The sequence below is a fragment of the Phyllobates terribilis genome, unplaced genomic scaffold (assembly GCF_046119375.1).
Source record: "Phyllobates terribilis strain yellow unplaced genomic scaffold, ASM4611937v1 Scaffold_3__8_contigs__length_932513732, whole genome shotgun sequence".
Classification (NCBI taxonomy): Eukaryota; Metazoa; Chordata; class Amphibia; order Anura; family Dendrobatidae; genus Phyllobates; species Phyllobates terribilis.
Genome location: NW_027362763.1, coordinates 828,222,832 through 828,243,461, shown reverse-complemented (window position 1 = coordinate 828,243,461; position 20,630 = coordinate 828,222,832).

Here is a 20,630-nt window from a genome sequence, read left to right as displayed (position 1 = left end):
GGCTTGTCAACCACCGGACGCACAAGCTGACCTGGCAGATAGTGGTCCCAAGGCGAGATGCAGCAATGGTCCTGGAGGCCTACCATGACAGAGCGGGACACTTCGGGTGGAAGAAACTGGAGTTCCTACTGAGGGAGCGGATCTACTGGGTCGGCATGAGAAGGGCCATCGAGAAGTGGAGCAGGGACTGCGGCCCATGTCACCTCAGGAGGAAGGACCGTGCCAGCCAGCAGACACCCTTGAGGCCCATCGTCACCAGGCAGCCTCTTGAGCTGGTAGCTCTGGACCATGTGAAATTGGCTCCAAGCCGGTCGGGCTACGTCTATGCCCTGACAATTGTGGACCATTACTCCCGGTTCCTGGTAGTGGTTCCTGTTAAAGACCTGAAAGCCCAAACAGCGGCCAGAGCCTTCCAGCAACACTTCTGCCGTCCACATGGGTATCCGGAACAGGTCTTGACAGATCAAGGTCCAGCGTTTGAGGCTGAAGTATTCCAGGAGTTCTGCAACCTCTACGGCTGTAGGAAGATTCGGACAACTCCTTACCACCCGCAAACCAACGGGCTGTGTGAGAAAATGAACAATATCGTCATTGATCTCCTCAAGACGTTACACCTGGAAGAACGCAGCCTGTGGCCGGAGAAGCTGCCAGACCTGATTGACTTGTACAACCATATCCCAGTGAATGCTACAAATTGCACCCCGGCTTACCTGATGCGAGCAAGACCAGGTAAGCTGCCGATAGACCTGGAGATGGGAGTCCTGACACCCGAGGACACCTCCCCAGACGCAGACTGGGATACGGAACGGCGGCTACAGTACAAGAAGGTACAGGAGAGTGTGGAGAGGAGTCTGGCTCAAGCGAGAGAAAAGCAAGAGAGGCTCTTCAACCAACACGCCCCTGCTGGTCCCCTGGAACCTGGTGAGCTGGTCCTGAAGTGGAAGAGAAGGCTACACAAGCTGGATGACCAGTGGGAGAGAGACCCGTACACAGTACTGCAGTCCGACCACGACAACCCGAAGGTATGTGTGATTACCAAGGATGGAGGAGAAACCACTAGCACCGTCTCCAGAGACCACCTAAAACGGTGCCCCGAGCAACTACAGAGTCCAAATGAAGATCAAGATGACCTTGAACCCGCAGAGGACAAGGAAGAGATGATCAGCACTGTTCTCGGAGAGTTCCCCCAGACCTGGACTCAGATAAAAGGCGCAATAGTGTTACCCATCCTACACTTCCTTCAGCCTACCCAGCCGGGGCCTACAGGAGAGCAGGAAGAGCAGGAAGAGCAAGCATCCCCAGAGGCAGAAGAACCCACGCCAGCAGCCCAGGAGAGTCAACCGTCTGCTGACAGTGAGCCTGCCATACCTGCGGCAAGCCAAAGAACCTGCGGACAGCTGCCTGCCCTGCCTATGAACCTAGCTAGTAGCTGTACCCTCAATGATAGTGGGGAAAGCCAGGTTGGTCCACCACCAGACAGTGGGTTAAGGAGGTCAACCAGGAGCACTAGGGGTCAAACACCAGCTCGCTGGAGGATATAAGTACAAGATCTAAATGTACCATGTATATATTTAATATGATTGTTACCTGTAACTAATAGTGTTTTCTCCAGTTTTTCTAGATATATGGACTGACAGGTTATGAACTTTGGATAACCGGAACTACATTGTGAATAGTTGCACTTGGTGCCTTTTGCGAAGACGGCCATGGAAGAAAAACCTGTCTGGCGTGGCCCCGTGTGGTCTAAAGTGGATAGCTTCGTTTTGCAGCCACGCCCAGGGCCAACGCTTGGGGCTTGCTTTGGACAGGTCCCCGCACCGTTTAAGACTTCGCCTTACTGGGTGAAACGGACACCCGGTCACAGACCACACTGTGACCTAAAGAACTCAATATGTGGTGTTGTTTGTTGTTTTCTTCTCTGTTGTGTTTATGTTATAATTTATACCCTGTATTCGTGTTTCTTGTTTAGTCCCAGAGTACTAAGCTTTACTAGGGGGGAATGTGTCACCCCAGGCCTGGATGCCACAAACATTTAAGGCTGTGTCTGAGAGCAGGAGGGAGGTTCTCTGGTCAGGGACCATTAGCATGCAGCACCTCCTGTCCCAGGCCAGAAGGGGGAGCAGGCTGCCCCTATAAAAGCTGGAACTCAGTGCAGGGTTAGAGTGACCAGGACCCACTTCTGAAGCATCCAGAAGGGTTCTCAGAAGAGAGGGACAGGTCAGCCGCAGCTAAGGAGTCCAGGAGGCAAAGGAGGAACAGCAAGCCAGGGACAGAGGCGACGAGAGCCGGTCCTGGCAGAGAGAGAACTACACAACCGGACACTGGGGTCCGAGGCTGTCAGGGTTGCAAGTCCTGCAACAGATCACCTATCTGCGAGGGATTTCAGGTCCCTTGGTCTAAGAAGCCTGGAGGCTCCGCCACACAGAGGGACAGGTACAGCACGGAGAAGCTATAGGTATCTAAGGCCCGAGTCGCAAGCCATACAGGCGTAGTACACGGCCAGCTCAGGGACGTGGGCTATCACACCACTAAAGGGGGAGATAGTCAGCAAGGGCAGAGAGAGAACGGTAGGCCTACCCACTCTCCCTGACCAGTGGAGCTCGCCCGAATGCCCTCAGACACCCAGGTCTATTCCTACCCTGTACTCCTGGTGGGTCAGTGATAATATCTGCAGTAAAAGACCCTTGTCTGCATTATTGGACTCTGTGTGATTTCTGCTGCGCCTGAACCATCACCCCCAGTATCCTATTACACTGCCCTGAGGCTACACTCTTCCCGTGGGGAGTTATCTTATCCCTGTGTTGCACATCTACATCAGCCTCAGCAGTCTGCCTTGCAGCGGCGGTCCTCCCTGACAGATGAGCCGAAGTCAAGTCCAATGAACTCAGCTCACCTCATGCATGTCACTGACAGAGTGGGAAAATTCTCCTGCGCTCAGCGCTTCAGCAGGAGAATTCTCTCACGCTCACCGCATGCGCAGGAGAATTCTCCCACGCTGTCAGTGACGTGCATGAGGTGAGCTGAGTTCATTGTCGGCTCATCTGGATGCCGTCACAGCCAGACACTGAGGAGCGCAAGCATACCTGCGCTTCTCAGTCTCTGCGGCATGGCAAGCTGGATGGCAGCTTTCGGCTTCGGTCCAGCCTGTCATCTCGATGAAGCAGAGCTGGAGCTGTCCTGGGAACCATGGAAAGGTAAGGATGATGTTGCTTTATTATTTTACTTTTATTGCAGAAGACATTGGCTTCAGCTGGAATGGGCGATACGGTAAGTATGGTTTAATTTAGAACAATAAAGAATTGCGTGTTTATTTCAATTAAAGGACTTTATCCTGGGTCTTTGACTATGGGGTTAGTAATGGGGGTGTCTTATAGACGACTCTCCATTACTAACCTGGGCTTGATGTCAGCTGGCATTATAAGCTGACATCAACCCCAGCCCTATTACCCCACTGCCACCGCTACAGGGCAGTGGGAAGAGCGAGGCTAAGTGCCAGAATTGGTGCATCCTATGGATGCGCCATTTCTGGGGTGGCTGACGGCTGGTGTTTCTAGCCTGGGAGGGGGCCAATATTCATGGCACCCTTTCTGGGCTATTAATACCGGGTACCGGTGTATGCGCTGATGAATTGCCGGCTTTTCATGTTTCACTGTGAGCACTGTTCCCATCGATTTGGGCAACCACCTCCCCCAATACATTCTACATTATTGTTAGTTGTTTTCCTTCATGTAGAATTAACCTGCAAGGAAAGAAAGGGTTTATTTTCATTCCGATATTTGTGTCCCATTGACTTGCATTGGTTTCCGGTATCGGAATCGGCGATATCCGATACTTTTTGAGTATCGGCCCAATCCAATCCGATCCGATATTTCCTGATATCGGAAGGTATCGCTCAACACTATTTATTACATATTTAAGAATTTTTGCTCTATTATTGCTGTGCTTGTGCTCTCTTTCCCTTTCTGTTTTCCCATCCTACTCTTTCCCGCAATGGTACTTAACAATTGAGAGTCAATGTTGTTTCAGCTGTGGTCCTCTATGAGCAAGTTTTAGAAGATTCTGTTGTTTGAAAAGAAGATGCATCTTTATCCTGATTGGTGAACTAGAGCTAATGAAGGGAATATTTCTGCATAAAAGCCCCAGTTTCGCCAAAGTCCGGGGTAGTCCGTGCACAGCAAGTCACCAGTGTCCTGCCAGCCCACCCTCTTTTTGTTGCGATGCCTATTAGTTGGCTAAAGCTGGCAAGACTTGGTCCAGTTTTGATAGTCACAGTTGATTATTTATTTGATTACTGACAGATTAATGTATTCCATGGTTTTTAATATTTATGGACTTATTAATTAATGTTTTAACCTTTAATAAACATGGTGAGTCTATTCTTTATCCAAACTAACCTAGTCTAGTCTTTTTTTATTAATAGGTTAAAGAGAACCTGTCACCAGCATTTCCAGCATAATGCAGGAAGAGAGACCCTGATGCCAGCGATGTCACTTTCTGGGCTGCTTGCTGTCGTTTTGATAAAATCACTGTTTTATCAACAGGAAATTATCACTAGTAGACTAGTAAACCTGCTGCCTGTTAGTCCTCCATATTTATGAGCTCTGTATAAATCTGCCCCACACCACTGATTGGCAGCTTTCTGCCTATGCACAGTGTACACAGAAATCTGCCAATCAGTGATGTGGGCGGGGTTATACATGGTTCAGCATTCTGAGCTATGCTAGATCTGCAGCAGAGAAAACAGTGATTTAAAAACTGCAGCAAGCAGGCCAGTAAATGAAATATCCCTGGAATTAGGGTCTCTGCCCCTTCATCATGCTGCTCTCAGATGGGGTAGCAGAAACCTGGTGACAAATTCATTTTTGTTGGGTTTTGTGCCACCATGCTTGTAGTACTGACAATTAGCTGGTAATGTAAAGTGCACGTGACTAGCCCAGGGGGATAAGGGGGAAACTCGGTACCCGGGCCTTTACCCTCTTGGGATGTCACGGCAGTCGGCTCCCGGGCCCGTACCCTGGGGTCACTCTTTAAAAGGGGTTTGTTAACAGTTTTTGTCTCGTGACGCCACCTGTGGTTTCCGGTAATGGGTACCGGCACTGCGTCAGTCCTCTGGAGCAGATGTTAGGGCAGCTGGGTTGGTGCAGCTCTCCACAGGCAGGGCACAGCTCCAGGGCAGTGTAGGTGCAGATGGTGATGCTGGGCGTTGTAGTGCAGGGGCGGTAGCGTGGTATAAATAACTGATAGAAACAGTGGAGTGCAGTCATCCGAGTTTACTCACAGTTCTTTAGGTTCCTCGGGCACACTGTCCAGGTGTCAGCCTCCTGCGTCGCATTGCGTTTGCCACGCAGGGGTTCAGCACTCCCTCAAGTATATCAGAAGCATTTAACAGGACCCCCATTCTTTATGTTTCTTCCTTAGCCGACTTCCCGCACTGGGTCTTCTCCCTCCTGCCCTGCGCCCCGCCACACAAAGTCCCGATCGGGTACTCTGAGATCCCTCTGGGCAACTTGTAGTTCCCGGACCTTACTTGGTGCCCTTCACGGCGGCTTAGGTGTGGTTGTGGCAACTGCACCATGGAAGTGCAGAAGCCTCCGGTTTTCCAGCCGAGACCTGGAGTACTCGGCTAGTCCAGGGACCGGTTCCCTTCTTGCGGCCTGATCCTTCTGATGCCTAGCAGATTCGGGCGTACGGGTGCCGTCCTACACTCACCGTACCCCCTGGGATCCCTTCAGTTACCAGAGCCTTCCTCCCTGACTCCCCTCTCACTACTGGGCCTCTCTTACTAGGCCCCACTCTGGAGCAGAGCTCCTGAAGAGACTCTGCTCCCCTCCTCTTCTCCTCTCTCTCCTTACTCCTCACTGCACTAACTAAGATGGCTTCCCTTTATATATACAGTACAGACCAAAAGTTGGACACACCTTCTCATTTAAAGATTTTTCTCTATTTTCATGACTTTGAAAATTGTACATTCACACTGAAGGCATCAAAACTATGAATTAACACATGTGGAATTATATACTTAACAAAAAAAGTGTGAAACAACTGAAAATATGTCTTATATTCTAGGTTCTTCAAAGTAGCCACCTTTTGCTTTGATGACTGCTTTGCACACTCTTGGCATTCTCTTGATGAGCTTCAAGAGGTAGTCACCGGAAATGGTTTTCACTTCACAGGTGTGCCCTGTCAGGTTTAATAAGTGGGATTTCTTGCCTTATAAATGGGGTTGGGACCATCAGTTGTGTTGTGCAGAAGTCTGGTGGATACACAGCTGATATTCCTACTGAATAGACTGTTAGAATTTGTATTATGGCAAGAAAAAAGCAGCTAAGTAAAGAAAAACGAGTGGCCATCATTACTTTAAGAAATGAAGGTCAGTCAGTTCGAAAAATTGGGCAAGCTTTGAAAGTGTCCCCAAGTGCAGTTGCAAAAACCATCAAGAGCTACAAAGAAACTGGCTCACATGAGGACCGCCCCAGGAAAAGGAAGACCAAGAGTCACCTCTGCTTCTGAGGATAAATTTATCCGAGTAATCAGCGTCAGAAATCGCAGGTTAACAGCAGCTTAGATTAGAGACCAGGTCAATGCCACACAGAGTTCTAGCAGCAGACACATCTCTACAACAACTGTTAAGAGGAGACTTTGTGCAGCAGGCCTTCACGGTAAAATAGCTGCTGGGAACCACTGCTAAGGATAGTCAACAAGCAGAAGAGACTTGTTTGGGCTAAAGAACACAAGGAATGGACATTAGATCAGTGGAAATCTGTGCTTTGGTCTGATGAGTCCAAATTTGAGATCTTTGGTTCCAACCACCGTGTCTTAGTGAGACGCAGAATAGGTGAACGGATGGACTCTACATGCCTGCTTCCCACTGTGAAGCATGGAGGAGGAGATGTGATGGTGTGGGGGTGCTTTGCTGGTGACACTGTGGGGGATTTATTCAAAATTGAAGGCATACTGAACCAGCACGGCTATCACAGCATCTTGCAGCGGCATGCTATTCCATCCGGTTTGCGATTAGTTGGACCATCATTTATTTTTCAACAGGACAATGACCCCAAACACACCTCCAGGCTGTGTAAGGGCTATTTGACCAAGAAGGAGAGTGATAGGGTGCTACGCCAGATGACCTGGCCTCCACAGTCACCAGACCTGAACCCAATCGAGATGGTTTGGGTTGAGCTGGACCGCAGAGTGAAGGCAAAAGGGCCAACAAGTGCTAAGCATCTCTGGGAACTCCTTCAAGATTGTTGGAAGACCATTTCCGGTGACTACCTCTTGAAGCTCATCAAGAGAATGCCAAGAGTGTGCAAAGCAGTCATCAAAGCAAAAGGTGGCTACTTTGAAGAGCCTAGAATATAAGACATATTTTCAGTTGTTTCACACTTTTTTGTTAAGTATATAATTCCACATGTGTTAATTCATAGTTTTGATGCCTTCAGTGTGAATGTACAATTTTCATAGTCATGAAAATACAGAAAAATCTTTAAATGAGAAGGTGTGTCCAAATTTTTGGTCTGTACTGTATATTCTCTAAGTGCTCCCCTGTCCTGCGTCCTCCACCCACACCCACTACTGGGTTCCCCCTCACTTCTGGTTCCCCCCACTCCAGCCAGGGACAGGGCAGCAAAAGAAGTGCATAATGCCCTTTCCAGCAGGCCCGGAGTAGTGTTGAGTACAGGTGTTGGGGTCCCGGGCAGTACTCCATCCTTACCTGAGAGAAGGAGATGCCACACCTCTCCGTCCTGCACTCACCGTACCCCCTGGGATCCCTTCAGATACCGGAGCCTTCCTCCCTGACTCCCCTCTCACTACTGGGCCTCTCTTACTAGGCCCAACTCCGGAGCAGAGCTCCTGAAGAGACTCTGCTCCCCTCCCTCCTCTTCTCCTCTCTCTCCTTACTACTCACTGCACTAACTAACTAAGATGGCTTCCCTTTATATATATATCAGTGTCCTGCCAACCCACCCTCTTTTTGTTGCGATGCCTATAAGTTGGCTAAAGCTGGCAAGACTTGGTCCATTTTTGATAGTCACAGTTGATTATTTATTTGATTACTGACAGATTAATGTATTCCATGGTTTTTAATATTTATGGACTTATTAATTAATGTTTTAACCTTTAACCCCTTAAGCCCCGGAGCATTTTCCGTTTTTGCATTTTCGTTTTTTGCTCCCCTTGTTCCCAGAGCCATAGCGTTTTTATTTTTTGGTCAATATGGCCATGTGAGGGCTTATTCTTTGCGGGACGAGTTGTACTTTTCAACGACATTACTAGTTTTACCATATCATGTATGGGAAAACGGAAAAAAAAATTCCAATTGCGGTGAAATTGCAAAAAAAGTGCAATACCACAGTTTATTTTATTTTTTTACCACGTTCACTGAATGCTAAAACTGACCTGCCATTCTGATTCTCCAGGTCATTACGAGTTCGTCGACACCAAACATGTATAGGTTCTTTTTTATTTAAGTGATGAAAAAAAATTCCAAAATTTGGTTAAAAAAATAAATAAAAAAATAGCGCCATTTTCTAAGACCCGTAGCGTCTCCAGTTTTTGGGATCTGGGGCTGGGTGAGGGCTTATTTTTTGCGCACCAAGCTGAAGTTTTTATTGATAACATTTTGGGGTAGATACGATGCTTTGATCGCCCGTTATTGCATTTTATTGCAATGCTGCGGGGACCAAAAAACATAATTCTGGCGTTTAGAATTTTTCTCTCGTTACGCCTGTTACCGATCGGATTAATTATTTTTTATATTGATAGATCGGGCGATTCTGAACACGTAGATACCAAATATGTCTATGTGGGTTGTTTTTTTTATTATTTTATTTTGAATGAGGCGAAAGGGGGGTGATTTAAACTTTTATATTTTTTTAATTTTTTTTATATTTTTAAAAACTTTTTTTTTTCACTTTTTGCATGCTTCAATAGTCTCCATAGGAGACTAGAAGCAGCAATTAACTGATCACCTCTGCATGCAGCAGAAATGGTCCTGTGCTATGAGCGCCGACCACTAGGTGGCGCTCATAGCGACCAGATCATGACAACCACAGGCGTCTGCTGCAGACCCTGGGTTGTCATGCCCACCCATCGGGGACCCGCGATCACGTGACGGGGTCGCCGGTGGGCGGGGCTTAGGATGCGCTTCCAGGAAGCGCGCGTTAAATGCCGCTGTCGGAGATTGACAGCGGCATTTAACATGTTAACAGCCGCGGGTGGATCGCGATTCCACCCGCGGCTGTTGCGGGCACATGTCAGCTGTAAGAATCAGCTGACATGTGCTCGGTTCAGTGAGGGCTCAGTGCAGCAGCCCTCACTGAACAGGGGGGAGGCCAAATGTGCGTACTAAGACGTCATGCGTTGTTAAGGGGTTAATAAACATGGTGAGTCTATTCTTTATCCAAACTAACCTAGTCTAGTCTTTTTTTATTAATAGGTTAAAGAGAACCTGTCACCAGGTTTTGGTCACCTAATTTGAAAGCAGCATAATGCAGGAAGAGAGACCCTGATGCCAGCGATGTCACTTTCTGGGCTGCTTGCTGTAATTTTGATAAAATCACTGTTTTATCAACAGGAAATTATCACTAGTAGACTAGTAAACCTGCTGCCTGTTAGTCCTCCATATTTATGAGCTCTGTATAAATCTGCCCCCCACCACTGATTGGCAGCTTTCTGCCTATGCACAGTGTACACAGAAATCTGCCAATCAGTGATGTGGGTGGGGTTATACATGGTTCAGCATTCTGAGCTATGCTAGATCTGCAGCAGAGAAAACTGCAGCAAGCAGCCCAGTAAATGAAATATCTCTGGAATTAGGGTCTCGGCCCCTTCATCATGCTGATCTCAGATGGGGTAGAAGAAACCTGGTGACAAATTCATTTTAAGTTAATTGGTTGTATTTTTGTTGGGTTTTGTGCCACCATGCTTGTAGTACTGACAATTAGCTGGTAATGTAAAGTACACGTGACTAGTCCATGGGGATATGGGGGAGACTCGGTACCCGGGCCTTTACCCTCTTGGGATGTCACGGCAGTCGGCTCCCGGGCCCGTACCCTGGGGTCACTCTTTAAAAGGGGTTTGTTAACAGTTTTTGTCTCGTGACGCCACCTGTGGTTTCCGGTAATGGGTACCGGCGCTGCGGCAGTCCTCTGGAGCAGATGTTAGGGCAGCTGGGTTGGTGCAGCTCTCCACAGGCAGGGCACAGCTCCAGGGCAGTGTAGGTGCAGATGGTGATGCAGGGCGTTGTAGTGCAGGGGCGGTAGCGTGGTAGAAATAACTGACAGAAACAGTGGAGTGCAGTCATCCGATTTTACTCACAGTTGTTTAGGTTCCTCGGTACACTGTCCACGTGTCAGCCTCTCGCGTCGCACTGCGTTTGCCAGGCAGGGGTTCAGCACTCCCTCAAGTATATCAGAAGCACTTAACAGGACCCCCTTTCTTTATGTTCCTTCCTTAGTTGACTTCCCGCGCTGGGTATTCTCCCTCCTACCCTTCGCCCCGCCACACAAAGTCCCGATTGGGTACTCTGAATTCCCTCTGGGCAACTTGAAGTTCCCGGACCTTACTTGGTGCCCTTCACGGCGGCTTAGGTGCAGTTGTGGCAACTGCACCATGGGAGTGCAGAAGCCTCCGGTTTGCCAGCCGAGACCTGGAGTACTAGGCTAGTCCAGGGACCGGTTCTCTTCTTGCAGCCTGATCCCTCTGATGCCTGGCAGATTCGGGCGTAAGGGTGCCGTCCTGCACTCACCGTACCCCCTGGGATCCCTTCAGTTACCGGTGCCTTCCTCCCTGACTCCCCTCTCACTACTGGGCCTCTCTTACTAGGCCCCACTCCAGAGCAGAGCACTCCTCTTCTCCTCTCTCTCCTTACTCCTCACTGCACTAACTAACTAAGATGGCTTCCCTTTATATATATATTCTCTAAGTGCTCCCCTGGTCTGCGTCCTCCACCCACACCCACTACTGGGTTCCCCTTCACTTCTGGTTCCCCCCACTCCAGCTAGGGACAGAGCAGCAAAAGAAGTGCATAATGTCCTTCCAGCCGGCCTGGAGTAGTGTAGTGTTGAGTGCAGGTGTTGGGGTCCCGGGCAGTACTCCATCCTTACCTGAGAGAAGGAGATGCCACACCTCTGGGTGAGGTGCAGTACCTCTGTGGCGACTGAACCCTCAGGGGCGCCACATTCCCCCCCGACAAAACACAGCACGTCCGTGGGCTGGAACAGAGTAAAACACGGTATATTACAGACATACTATTTTTAGAATGCATTCGCACAGAAGATAACAAACAAACACTTTCTTCCCTTTATGGGGGGCACTTTTTCTTGAACGTTACTGGTAATAACGCGCCCCCGGGGCAATGGGGTGCTCGGCATCCGGGCCTATGGATGCTGGTGGGGGATATGTCACAGTGGCTGGCCCTGTCCGTGGCCCAGGGCGGTCAACCAAAAAGGGGATTGGAACTTGGATAGAGATAAAAATAAATAGTTTGTGACGCCACCTGTGGTACCTGGTAAGGATTACCAGCACTGCTGCAGACCTCCGGGGGGTGATGGGATGGCAGCTGGGATGTTTCTGCTTCCCACAGGTGGAGCGGGTCCCCGGGGCAGTGTGGAGTTTGATGGTGGTGATGCTGGGACTTGTAGTGCAGGCGGATGGCGTAGCAGGAGTAACTGACAGAGACAGGGGAATCGCTTCAATACCTTTACTGGTGCGGATGTCAGGTACGGTCCAGGGTACTCAGTAGGGTGGGTGTACTTCAGGACTTCTCTCCAGTGAGCGGGTATAAGGCCTCCTGGTCTGTGTCTCCCTCTCTGTATGCTCCTGGCCAGCCTGCAACTGGGCCTAGCTTATGTGTCGTGCTGTTCCTTCACCTGTCGCTCGGTAGTAGGACCTTCTTCTGGTAACCACTCTCCCTGGACGCTGGGGCCTTGTGATTCCTGGTCCTGTAATGGGTCTAGCTTCAGGTCTGCCAGGGACTTGTAGTTCTCCTGGAATGCCGGTGATCCCTACTAGGTATAAAAGTACCCTGTAGGCGCAGACCCGGTGTCCGGTTTGTATATCGGGGTGAGCCTATGATGCTCCTCTGCCCCCTACAATTCCTTTCTGCTCTCCTCTTGCCGTCGGCCACACTCGGGGCCCTCAGAACTCAGCAGCAGACGAGTTGCGTCTTCGCTGCTCTCAGCGTCAGCACGCTCTCAGACTCTCTCTCTGTCTGACTCCTTCTGGCTGGCTACCTGGCTCCACCCTCCATATATATATCCCTAACGGGCTCCCTCTGGTGGTATGAGGTGGAAGGGTGAAGGTGTTTGTATGTAGTGAGGGCCTCTTGTAGAGAAGTTTGTCCATGCACCCTTGGTCCTGTGGTACCTGTTGTAGCAGGGTGCCACATTCCCCCCCTAGCACAATTCAGTACTCCTGGACTGAAGCATTTTCTAACAGGTTAACAACGATAACAACAATCATAACAATTATAATAACATTAATTAAGTTACAATAAGTCCCGTAACCTGGTGTCCATTTCACCGAAGAAAGAACATGAGGGACCCGCCTGAAAACCCTCAACATAGGTCCTGGTCGTGGCTACAGGGCATAAGTGATCCAGGTGCTGGACCACGTCTTCGGCCACGCCAAATGGGTTTTTGTTCTGTGGTCTAATAAGGGGGCACTTTTGATGAGTGCAACTATTTATATGGACAGTTTTTGGCTGCTCACAGTCCTCAGCTTACAAGTCTCTGTATACCCTTACGGGTAACTAAAGGCACATTTAATTTCAGTTTACACAATAAACAATAACAGTAGCAATACCCACTGGGTAACTATTTACAATTTAGGCACTTCCTGCTTATTCCCTAAACCGGGCAGGGATTTGTCCTTGTGTGCTGCGTGTGGACCTTCGTAGCACTGGAGTGTCACTAGTGTCTGTGCATACCCTTTCTGTTAATCTAGCAGGTGTACGTGCTGGTAGATTATAGAACTGCCTTAATCTCTCTATGGGACTGGCAAGTACACGGTCCACTGGGCCTGCAGGCTCTGCTTCAACTGGTGCTTCTCTTCTTTCTGGGGACTCTTCCTGTTCCTGAGCAGGCTCTTCCGGGACACTTACAGGTTCTTCTGGTTGTTGATAGAAGTGTATCACCGGTACTATAACTGCTCCATCCAGTTGAGGCCAGTCTGCAGGGAAATCTCCTAGAACTGTGTGAAGCACCTCTTCCTTGGGTTCTTCCGGTGCTATAGGAGGTACTTCTTGCTCTGTTGTCTTCAGTAGACCTGGGCACACTTTCAGATGGTCTCTTGAGACTGTTGCAGTTGTTTTACCTCCATCTTTGCTAATCAGGCAGGTTTTACTGTTGTCAAACTTGGAGTTCAACACTGTGTAGGGCTCTCTTTCCCACTGGTCATCGAGCTTGTGACTTCTTCTCTTCCGCTTTAGCACTATCTCTCCAGGTGCCAAGGGTTCTGATGGTGCAAGTTTATTGTACTGTTCTTCTTGTTTTTCCCTTACTCTCCTGTACTGCTCTTGCCAATTTGTATCCCAGTCTTCAGTGGACATATCTGCTTCCGGTTCTACCACTGCGAGTTCCAAGTCCATGGGCAACTTTCCGGGTCTTGCTCTCATGAGGTACGCTGGAGTACAATTAGTAGAACTCACAGGTATGTGATTGTACAGATCTACCAGGTCAGGTAGTTTGTCTGGCCACTGATTTCTTTCTTCCAAGGGTAAGGTTTTCAGCAGGTCTATAACGATGTTGTTCATTTTCTCACACAACCCATTGGTCTGAGGGTGATACGGCGTAGTCCGGATCTTTTTGCATCCGTACAGGTGGCAGAATACTTTAAACAGCTCGGCTTCAAAGGCAGGGCCTTGATCCATCAGCACTTTGTCCGGGTATCCATGGGGCCTGCAGAAGTATGCTTGGAACGTTCTTGCTGCAGTTTCTGCTGTCATATCCTTGACAAGGGCTACCACCAGGAACCGGGAATAATGATCCACCATGGTCAGTGCATAGGAGTAGCCTGACCTGCTGGGTGACAGCTTGACGTGATCCAGAGCGACGATCTCCAGGGGCTGGGTTGTCTTGATGGACTGCAAGGGTGCTTTCTGGCTGCTGTAGTCTTTTCTTCTGAGGCTACAGGGCACACAATTCCGGCACCACCTGTCTATGGAGCTCCGCATTCCAACCCAGTAGAACCGGTCCTTCAGCAGGGTTTCCAGCTTCTTCCAGCCAAAGTGACCTGCTTGATCGTGGCAGGTCTCCAACACCATCTGGATATCCGTTCTGGGTACAACAATCTGCCACACCATTTCATGGGTCTTGGGGTTGACATATTTTCTGCACAGCTTCTCTCTATAGATGAACAGCGGGCTTCTCTCATTCCACAGTTGCTTGGCTTGTGGAGGAGCATCCTTCTCCAGGTGAGAACCTTCCTGGGTGATCAGTCTTTTGATAAGGCTGACAACCGGATCACTGTCCTGGGTCTCCTTCCAACTGTGGTGGGGTAGAGGATTCAGCGTCCTTCCCTGACGTCTTCTGGTGACGTGTTGCTTTTGGACCACTCTGCTTCGGCAGGTAATTCAACTTCCTCAAAATCATCCACTTCATCCTCGGTGTCAGACTGGTGGGGCATCCTTGACAGGGCATCAGCATTGGTGTTCTTGTGACCTGCCCGGTACTTGATGGTGAACTGTTAATTTGACAGTCTGGCCACCCAACTCTGTTCCATGGCTCCCAACCTGGCTGTCTCCAGGTGTGTCAAGGGATTGTTGTCAGTAAAAGCTATAAACTTAGTTGATGCAAGGTAATGCTTGAACCTTTCGGTGATAGCCCAGACCAAGGCCAGGAACTCCAGCTTGAAGGAGCTGTAATTCTCCGGGTTCCTCTCAGTAGGGCGTAGCTTCCTGCTGGCATATGCAATTACCTTCTCTCTTCCATTCTGCTTCTGGGACAACACAGCTCCTAGTCCCTCATTGCTGGCGTCGGTGTACAGCAGGAAAGGCTGGCTGTAATCAGGGTAAGCCAGGATTTCTTCACCAGTCAGGATTTCCTTCATTACTGCAAAGGATTTGGCCTGTTCTTTGCCCCACTGGAATGGGGGACTCTTTCCTCTTTTGGACTGTCCTACGAGGAGGTCTTGTAGAGGTGCTACCTTTTTGGCATAGTCCTTTATGAACCTCCTGTAGTACCCGACCAGTCCCAGGAATTGCCGTACTTCTTTGATGCTTCTCGGTTCAGGCCACTTCTGGATGGCAGTAACTTTCTCCGGGTCTGGTGCTACTCCCTCTGAGCTGACTATGTGCCCCAGGTACTGAACCTTCTGTTGAGCAAGTGGCATTTAGAAGACTTTAGTTTCATCCCATACCGGGACTATGATTCAAATACCTCCGCCAGGTGCTTCAGATGGTCCTCATACGTCCTCGAGTACACGATAACGTCATCCAGGTACAGCAGCACTGTCTCGAAGTTCCGATGTCCCAAGCAACACTCCATCAGCCTCTGGAACGTTCCGGGTGCATTGCAGAGTCCAAACGGCATACTGTTGAACTCGACACAGTCCCATCGGGGTGGTGAAGGCCGTCTTCTCCCGGTCTTCCTGAGCAACAGAGATTTGCCAGTACCCGCTAGTGAGATCCAGTGTAGAGAAGTAATTGGCAGATTTTAGTGCAGCCAGGGATTCCTCTATACGGGGCAAAGGGTATGCATCTTTATGTGTTATGCGATTAATCTGTCTATAATCTACACACATCCTCATGCTACCGTCCTTTTTCCTGACCAGGACCAGGGGAGCTGCCCAAGGGCTACAGCTATCCCTTACTACCCCTGCCTTTTTCATGTCATGTAACATTTCCTTGGCTTTCTGATAATGTGCTGGTGGTATGGGTCGGTAACGCTCCTTAATGGGTGGATGGTTACCGGTGGGTATGTGGTGTTGTACCCCTTTAACCCTTCCAAAGCCAAGTGGGTGTTTACTAAACACTTGTTCATATTCCTGAACCACTCTGTGAACACCGTGTTTCTGATGGACAGGAGTGGCGTTAGTCCCAACATGGAGCTGTTGACACCAATCCTCCAGCTGAGCTTCGGAGTCATTGTCCTCCACTGTATCTGGTGGGGTCAAGGATTCCACTGTGTGTATGGCATCATTATTCACAGTATACAATCTAGCAACAGTGGCATACCTTGGCAATTTGACTTCCTCCTCCCCACAATTTAGGAGTCGTACGGGCACTCTCCCGTTGCGTACGTCAACTACCCCTCTAGCAGTTAGGAGTGTAGGTCTTTGCTCTGAGCTAATGGGCTCCACTACCGCCTGGTAGTTCTGTCCCTCGAGACCTATTGCTGCCCTACACCAAATCAGCATTTCACTCATCGAGGGAATCACAATGAGTATCGGGTCTGTCACCCATACATTACCAATCTCACCACCTGTTAGTTTTACCTGTTGCTGGTACAGGAGGGCTCGAATCTCTCTCTGGAGCACCTTCCTCTGCCCTGGTTTGGCCGTGTCAGCAATTTGTTGGAGCAAAAACACCACTTCTCCCAAACAGTTACCAACAATATTTGTACCAAGTATCATATACAAGTCTGTATCACCAGGGTTAGATTCCACTACAATCAGTCCTTGGTCCTTTAGTTCTGCTCTCCCCACCTTCACGGTCGCGTCCTTAACCCCTACTAGGTTAAGAGGAAGGCCGCTAGAGGCATACACAGAGAGGTTCGGGGTTGGCGGGTGGAGTTCATCTATGGACCAGTACCTTTTGTAGAGGACATCAGGTATGATGGTTACCTGTGAGCCGGTGTCCAGTAACGCAGGTGTTGCTATGCCGTCCAGCACGATGGACAGGAAAGGCCTTCCTCCTACGAACCGATGGTACCAGCTTGATGGGCCTGGTTGATTTACTCCTGGGTTTTGGCCCTCGGCCCCAGGGTTTGCCCGTTTAAAGGACAGCTCCGCGCTGTGTGGCCTGCCTTGTGGCAGCGGTAGCAAATGAAGTCTCCTGGAGGGCGACGTTGGTCGTTGGTCCTCCCACGGGGTGGCGTTGTCCTCCTCCGGGGTGACGTTGTCCTCCTACGGGGTGGCATAGTCCTCTTTCTTCTCCTCATCCAGGGGACATCCTCAGGGCTGTCGGCGAGTAGGATCCTTCCTTCCGGATCGGGTTCCGTCTGTAGCTGCAGGATGCTCAGGACAGTGGCCAGGGTTTTACTTAGCTGGTGCACTTCAGAGCGCAGGCTGTCCAGCTCGCTAGGGGGCACTGTTTCAGCCGTCAATGAAGGAGCAGTGGGAGCTGCGGGCACTGGGGTGGCCCCACCCTGGTAACACTGGATAGCAGTCCCTGATGTTTCCAGGTGCTGTAGACCCTTAATAGCCATGTCCATCAGGGTGTCAAAGGTGGCGTCTGGATGATCTAAAGCCCACCACCGTACAGTTGTGCTCTCCTCCTGGGACCTCAACCCCCGGATGAACTGTACCGTCAGCATTTTATTCTCATCTTGTATGCTGGCTTGACTAACCTGTTTCAGGGCCCGCAGGGCTTCCTGTAAGCGCCAGGCATAGTCCCGGATACTGTCCTCAGGTTTCTGGGTACAGTGGTAGAACCTCATCCGGAGATCTGGCTCAGTGCGGTTTCCAAAGACAGTTTGCAGTCTCTTTAAGATGATGGATACTGATTCCTGGTCTGCGGCTGGCCAGGTTTCAACTTCCCGCTCTGCGGCACCAGTCAATTGTCCCAGCACAACAGCGGCTCTTTAGCTTACCAGTCATAGAATACATGTCCAGTACACCGTATATTTTCCTTTTGAACCCAGACAGGGTGTCTGGTTTGCCATCATACTGGGGAAGCCATTTCGCTCCAGGGATATACAGCAGGGCCATGGGTATCAGCGGAGTCACGACCCCTGCTGGTGCGGCGGCCGCTCCGGCCTGTGCAGCGCCGGGTACAAGTTGGGCATCAGGAGCTGTAACCGGTGCTCAGGCGGCTTGCTGGTCGTCGGCCATGGTTGCGCCCCCCTAGTAAACTGTAGCCTACCTTCTTTACTTGGATCAGGTAGGCCGCAGCTCCACAGGTGACGGTCTTCTTCCAGGACCTTACGTCTCCCTCGCGGCTGACGTCATAGCGTGCACTTGACAACGGTCTTCTTCTAGGACCTGACGCTTCCTGGTTCGGCGTCAAGGTGCGAGGCGGGGCCAGGGCTTGGCGCGCTTCCAGCGGTTACGCCTCTCCGATTCTCGCGGTTACGCCCCTTTTCTTCCCGTGCGGCGACAGGAAAATGGCGGATAATGGCGGGAAACCTCGGGAATGGCGGGAAATCTTCACCACAGTAAGTGTTACAGTCTTTTAAGGCGCACAGTACCTGGTGGCAACGGGCACGGAATCCTGTTCGTGACGCCAGAAGTTGACGCGCCCCCGGAACAATGGGGTACTCGGCATCCGGGCCTATGGATGCTGGTGGGGGATATGTCACAGTGGTTGGCCCGGTCCGTGGCCCAGGGCGGTCAACCAAAAAGGGGATTGGAACTTGGATAGAGATAAAAATAAAATAGTTTGTGACGCCACCTGTGGTACCTGGTAAGGATTACCAGCACTGCTGCAGACCTCCAGGGGGTGATGGGATGGAACAGGCCCCCGGGGAAGTGTGGAGTTTGATGGTGGTGATGCTGGGACTTGTAGTGCAGGCGGATGGCGCAGCAGGAGTAACTGACAGAGACAAGGGATTCGCTTCAATACCTTTACTGGTGCGGATGTCAGGTACGGTCCAGGGTACTCAGTAGGGTGGGTGCATTTCAGGACTTCTCCCCAGTGAGCGGGTATAAGGCCTCCTGGTCCGTGTCTGCCTCTCTGTATGCTCCTGGCCAGCCTGCAACTGGGCCTAGCTTATGTGTCGTGCTGTTCCTTCACCTGTCGCTCGGTAGTAGGACCTTTTGCTGGTAACCACTCTCCCTGGATGCTGGGGCCTTGTGGTTCCTGGTCCTGTAATGGGTCTAGCTTCAGGTCTGCCAGGGACTTGTAGTTATCCTGGAATGCCGGTGATCCCTACTGGGTATAAAAGGACTTTGTAGGCGCGGACCCGGTGTCCGATTTGTATATCGGGGTGAGCCTATGATGCTCCTCTGCCCCCTACAACTCCTCTCTCCTCTCCTCTTGCCATCGGCAACACTCGGGGCCCTCAGAACCCAGCAGCAGATGAGCTGCGTCTTCGCTGCTCTCAGCGTCAGCACGCTCTCAGACTCTCTCTCTGTCTGACTCCTTCTGGCTGGCTGCCTGGCTCCACCCTCCATATATATATATCCCTAACGGGATCCCTCTGGTGGTATGAGGTGGAAGGGTGGAGGTGTTTGTATGTAGTGAGGGCCTCTTGTGGAGAAGTCCGTCCATGCACCCTTGGTCCTGTGGTACCTGTTGTAGCAGGGTGCCACAGTTACATTTATCAAAAACATTATAAAACTTTTTAAATAACATTTTCCTATTCACTTATAAAACATTCTTCTCAAAGTTACAGTGAGTCCCATAACCAGGTGTCCATCTCACTGGTGAAGGTGCAATTTGAGCAGCATGAGGGACCCGTCTAAAAACCCTCAACGTAGGCCCTGGGCATGACTACAGGGCATAAGTGATCCAGGTGTTGGACCACGTCTTCGGCCACGCCAAACGAGTTTTTGTTCAGTGGTCTTTTAATATAAAACCAATAGGGGGCACTTTAATTAGTGCAACTATGTACAACGGAAAGTTTTTCGGTTATTCACCGTCCATAACCTACAGTCTTTATACCCTCACGGGTAACTATAGGCACACATTATTTTCAGTTCACACAAAAACAAACAAATTTTCTCTACTGTACCCTTACGGGTAACTATTGTACAATGTCCAGTCCCACCTATTGTTACTTAGTAGTGGTGTCCTTGCCTGGGGGGGGGTACTCCTGGTTTTTGCCGACTGACCCAGCCGGGTCATCAGCCTCAGGCTGCAGGGGCATGTCCTCTTCCTTCTCGACCATACGATGTACTTGGAAGGCATACCACCCGCGTTCCCCGTGGTGTCTGGTGTAAGTGACACGGTCACCGGGATACAGGCTTCTGTTGGGATGGCCATGAGTATCACTGGAGTCACGACCCCTGCTGGTGGGGCGGCCGCTCCGGCCTGAGCAGCGCCGGGCGCGAGTTGAGCATCGGGAGTGTTAACCGGTGCTCCGGTGTCTTGCTGGTCGTCGGCCATGGCTGCGCCCCCCTAGTAAACCGTAGCCTACCTTCTTTGCGTTTATCAGGAAGGCCGCAGCTCCGCAGATCACGGTCTCCTTCCAGGACCTGACGCTTCCTGTTGCGGCGTCAGAGCGCGAGGCGTGGCTTGGGCGTCGCGTGCTACCAACGGTCATGCCTCTCTGGTTCCCGCGGTTACACCCCTCTTCTTCCCACGCGGCGACGCGGTAATGGCGGCGATGTTCACCACAGTACAAACACAGTTCAAATACGGCACACAGTACCCGGTGGCAATGGGCACGAAATCCTGTTCGTGATGCCAGGAAGAGATGACTAGCCCAGGGGGATATGGGGGAGACTCGGTACCCGGGCCTTTACCCTCTTGGGATGTCACGGTAGTCGGCTCCCGGGCCCGTACCCTGGGGGTCACTCTTTAAAAGGGG